The sequence below is a fragment of the Orycteropus afer genome, unplaced genomic scaffold (genome assembly GCF_000298275.1).
Source record: "Orycteropus afer afer isolate SDZICR_OR568_19922 unplaced genomic scaffold, OryAfe1.0 scaffold00093, whole genome shotgun sequence".
In the NCBI taxonomy this organism is placed as follows: Eukaryota; Metazoa; Chordata; class Mammalia; order Tubulidentata; family Orycteropodidae; genus Orycteropus; species Orycteropus afer.
The window spans coordinates 2,045,248-2,050,691 of record NW_006921680.1 but is presented as its reverse complement, the minus strand read 5'-3'; the positions used below and the strand labels follow the sequence as shown (position 1 = coordinate 2,050,691).

The window sequence follows — 5,444 nt, the reverse complement described above, 5'->3', positions numbered from 1 at the left end:
CAGCCACTCCTCGGAAGGAAGGTTGGGCAATCCTACTTCCGTAGTGACACTGCCTCGAAAACCCAAGGAGGGGTCGCTATGAGTCAGGGCTGACTCGATGGCAAATAACAACAACAACAACCCCTCTGTGGGTTTCCAAGGCAGTATCTCTACCAAAGTAGATTGCCCAATCTTCCTCCTGAGGAGTGGCTGGTGAGTTTGAACTGCCAGCCTTCTGGTTAGCAGTCAAATGCCTTAGGCACTACAGTACAACAAATGGCTACCAAAGAAATAAAATACTAAGGAATAAATCTCACTAGGGAACCAAAGACCTGTACAAGAGAACTACAAATCCCTACTCCAAGAAACCATAAGAGATCTACATAAATGGAGGAACATAAATGCTCATTGATAGGAAGATTGAGCGTTGTAAAAATGTCAATACTACCCAAAGCAATCTATACATTCAATGCAATTCCAATCCAGATCCCATCAACATTCTTTAAGGATATGGAAAAACCAATCACTAATTTTATATGGAAAGGAAAGAGACCTCGGATAAGCAAAGCACCATTGAAGAAGAACAAAGTAGGAGGTTTCACACTCCCAGATCTCAAAACCACAGTAATCAAAACTGCCTGGTATTGGTATAATGACAGACACATAGACCAATGGAATAGAATTGAGAACCCAGAAATAGATCCATCAAACTGTGCCAGCTGATCTTTGACAAAGTGCTGAAATCTATTACATAGGGAAGAGATGGGTCTCTTTAGCAAATGGTGCTGGCAAAACTGGATATCCATTTGCAAAAAATGAAACAAGATCCATACCTCACACCATACACAAAAATTAACTCTAGATGGGTCAAAGACTGAAATATGAAACGTAAAACTATAAAGTTCCTCGGGAAAATTTAGGGGCCCTAATTTATGGCATAAATAGACTATCAAGCATAACCCAAAATGTACAAACAGCTGAAGATAAACTAAATGAATGGGACCTTTTAGAAATTAAGTTTTTACGTGTTTCAAAAGACTTCTCCAAAAAAGTAAAAAGAGAACCTACAGATTGGGAAAAAATATTTGGCAATGACATATCTGACAAGCCACTTATCTCTAATATTTATAGAAAACTCCAGCATCTCAACAACAAAAAGGTTAACAATCCAATTAAAAAATGTGCAGAAGACATGAATAAATACTTTACCAAAGAGAATATTCAGCCAGCCAGCAAATACATGAAGTAACGTTCACGATCATTACCCATTGGACAGATGCAAATCAAAACAACAATGAGATATCATTTTGCCTCAGCACCAGCAGCAAAGTTCAGCAAGACAGAAAATAACAAATGCTGGCAAGGATGCGGAGAGATTGAGACTCTCATACACTGCTGGTGAGACTGTAAAATAGTACAACCACTGTGGAAAACACTATGGCGATTCCTTAAAAAGCTGGAATTAGAAATACCATTTGACCCAGCCAGTAATTCAGTATACTAATAATTCCATTACTAGGTATATATCCTAAAGAAGTGAGAGCAAGGAGAAGAACAGACACATGCACACCCATGTTCATCACAGCACTATTTACAATAGCCAAAAGATAGAAACAACTTAGGTGCCCATCAACAGAAGAATGGACAACTGAACTGTGGCACATACACACAATGGAATACTATGCCACACTACAGAATAATGTAGAATCTGCAAAACACTGCAGAATGTGGATGAACATGGAGGACATTATGCTGAGTGAAATAAGTCAATCACAGAAGGACAAGTATAGTATTAGTTGATTATTGTAAGAAGTCAAAGGAAGGTTTATATACAGAAGGAAACTTTCTTTGTTGGTTACCAGGGGTGGGAGGGGAGAGGAGGGAACACTGCAAAAAAAAAAAAAAAAAATGCATTGACCCATGTCACTTTGGTTTTGTGTATTTCACTGTACATAAACTGTATTTCAATGAAATGCATTTTAAAAAAAAAGTATATGGCATGATATTTATATCATCATTTAGAATTTTCTCTTTCTCATATCTTAGATTGATACTAATATCAAATTATTCTTAATTTTTTTTTTTAGATATAATTCACACACCATAAAATTCACCATTTTTAGTGTACAAACAGTGGCTTTTAGTATAACAGTCATCACTACTCAATTATTTTTAAATATTCCAGATGATTCTAAATGGACTCCAATTTGATATATGTAGATCAAAAAGAAAGAACAACTGAGCTTGGATTTACCAAGATGTATGTCCAGAGACAGATGCAGCTCTGAGAGTTATCTGCAAATGCAAATCAAGTTTGTACTCTAAACTAGGGTAAAACATCACCCTGAAGAACCTAAAAAGAGCTTTTGTTTTCCTGAAAAATTAAAAGAAATGCATGCCTGTGCCTGACCCTGCAACCCACACACTGCCATCAAATTGATTCCAATTCATAGCAACCATTTATGACAAAGGAGCTCTGGTGGTGTAGTGCCTAAGGCATTTGACTGCTAACCAGAAGGTTAGCAGTTCAAACTCACCAGCCACTCCTCGGAAGGAAGGTTGGGCAATCTACTTCAGTAGTGATACCGCCTCGGAAATCTAAAGAGGGGTTGCTATGAGTCGGATCCGACTTGACGTCAGTGTGTTGCATTTTGTTTTGTTATTTAGGACAGACTAGAACTGCCCCTTAGAGCTCTGGTAGCATAGTGCCTAAAGCACTTGACTACTAACCAGAAGGCTGGTGGTTCAAACCCACCAGCCACTCCTTGGAAGGAAGATGGGGCAATCTACTTCTGTAGTGATACTGCCTCGGAAACCCAAGGAGGGGTCACTATGAGTCGAGTCTGACTCGACGGCACATAACAACAACAACAACAACTGCCCCATTGGGTTGCGAAGGCTGTAAATCTTTCTAGAAGCAGAATGCCTCATCTTTCTCCCATGGAGCCACTGGTGAGTTCAAACCTCCACTCCTTTGGTTATCAGCTGAATGTTTTAACAGTCATACCACCAAAGCTTCTAGACCTGTAAAGTCTCTTCCAAACTCTGATTTGCTTCACTGTAATCAGTTTTTAGTGCAATCAGGAAGCAGTCTTCAAGGGTGAGGTGGGGGTGATAGAGGTACAGCCTAGGAAGTCTGTTTTCAAAGGAGAAAATCTAGTACTTTAGCACATAGATAAAGGTAAGGGGGGACCATGGAGTAAAAACAAGGCGGACAGGCATTTTTCCTGTAATCTCATTCCCACTTCTATTTCTATGCCTCCTATGCCTTTCTGCCTCTTCTTAATACTCACCAGCTATGATACATTTTTGTCACTCACTGGTCATTCAAACTCTGATAACCGACCTATCTTTCTTCCTGAAGGACCCCTGATTACCTTTTTTTTAAAAAATGCCTTCTACCCTTCCCCAGGAATTCCTGGGTGGTGCAAAGGATTAAATGCTTGACTACTAGCCAATATGTTAGTAGTTTGAATCTACCCAGAAGCATCTCAGAAAACAGGTCTTAAGAGCTGCTTCCAAAAGTTCATAGCCTTGAAAATCCTATGGAGCAGTTCTACTCTACACACGTGGGGTCACCATGAGTCAGAATCCACTGATGGCAACTAAAACAACATTAGCAACAACTCACTCTCAACTAAAATTTCCATCCCTGAAGTTGTGCTGAGGTCAGCTAATTATTAGGAAAGTAATTTTTAATTTCAATATGAGTAATTCCTGCCCATCACCCAAACACTGAAAGAGTTCTGGTGGTGCAGTGGTTAAAGCATTTGGCTGCTAAGCAAAAGGTCAGTTGTTTGAACCCACCAGCTGCTCTGTGGGAGAGAGATGAGGCAGTCTGATTCCATAATGATTGACAGCCTTGGAAACCCTACCGGACAGTTCTACTTTGTCCTACAGCATTGCTATGAGTTGGAATCAATGCAATGACAGTGGGTTAGTGGGCGCAAATACTTCAGTGTTCTTATGGTATATTTGCTTTTCCAGCCTCCAAAAAGAATCTTCCAGACCCCATACTCCTTCCCCTCTACAGCCTGAGGTGAGGCAAATCCTCTTAGATTTCTGCCAGTGGAAAGGTTTTCCTGTCCAAGGGGCAAGATGGCATTAGCGGCTTTTCTACCCTCTAGAAGAGAGCTCTGGTAGCATAGTGGCTAAGACACTTGCCTGCTAACCAGACGGCTGGCGGTTCAAACCCACCAGCCACTCCTTGGAAGGAAGGTTGGGCAATCCTACTTCCGTAGTGATATTGCCTCAGAAACCCAAGGAGGGGTCGCTATGAGTCAGGTTTGACTCGACGGCACATAACAACACAACAACAACAGAAGTGACCAGTCCTGGATATTCATGGATTTAGACTCTAGCATCCTGGTGGAGCCTCAGAGGTATCTGTCTGGCCTTCTCTCTGCAAGTCTTCAAATTTCTCCACTAATCCTATTTAGTCTTTTAATCTTGCCCATCTCTACCCCATCCCTAGTCCCTTATTCTTCTAGTATAAGAATAGTATTATTCTTCTAGAACTGGGATTCTCTAAATAGAAAACTTGATCCTGTCCCAGGGAATAGTACATAACATAAGAGGAGGGATTGCAATTTGAAAAAGCATATTCTGTGGCCCAAATTTCTATCAAGGTTTGGGGTGATGAAAGATTTTAGAAACAAATAGTGGTGATGGTTGTACAACACTGGGAATGTGATCAATGCTATTGGATTATACACTTGAAAATGGTTAAAATGGCAAGGTTTATGTTGTGTATATTTTACCACAATAAAATAAATTTATATTAGGCAAATGGCACAATTGTTTCTTGTTTTTTCATATGCAGACTATGGTGACAAAAAACAAAACCTCTTAGCAGGTAGGGATTTGTAGAGTACTTTGCAGAGTACTTTGCATAGGGGACAGCCCTCCAGTAGGGCCTGTCAGATCTCATTTGAGGAAAGAATCATGAAGGCACTCCATGGGGAGCTCAGGTCATTAAAGATTTTGAAGTGCTTTAATAGAGGTTGGTCTGTAGCTCTTAGTGAAAAGACAGCTGTTTCCCTGGTTGGCATAAGGATAACTCTAGACACCTTTCAAGGCTCTGGACAAAGCCTATTCCAAGCTCAGTCTCATCCACAATTAGCTTCTCTAAAACAAACACATGTTTGCAGGAAGTGGTGTACAACTGTAGAATGACAGCCAGCTGATGACTTTTGCTAGCTTCCAGAATCATAGACTAACTGAGTGTTCAGTCTCCAGTGCTTTTCATTTGGCACAGTCATCTCCTTGCCATTTTCAAAAGTCAGAGAGAACACTGTCCACATCTGCTCTGAAATCAGAGAATAAAGGTTTCTCTTAGGAGAACTAAACCTTACATCACTACTTACCTGCAGCACCATAATACTTCAAAAAGATTACTTTTCTTCTCTTTTTCTGTTTGTCCAATTGTAAGTTGTACAGTTAACACTGTTGTTGTTGTTGTTGTT

At 40.2% G+C, this 5,444-nt stretch overlaps 1 protein-coding gene across 1 annotated transcript in view; it reads right to left on the bottom strand.

Annotated features, from left to right (window-relative positions):
• ERAP1 (endoplasmic reticulum aminopeptidase 1) overlaps positions 1-5,444 on the bottom strand; it is a 59,373-nt gene that overhangs the window by 50,727 nt on the left and 3,202 nt on the right. The gene's annotated exons all lie outside the window — the stretch shown is intronic.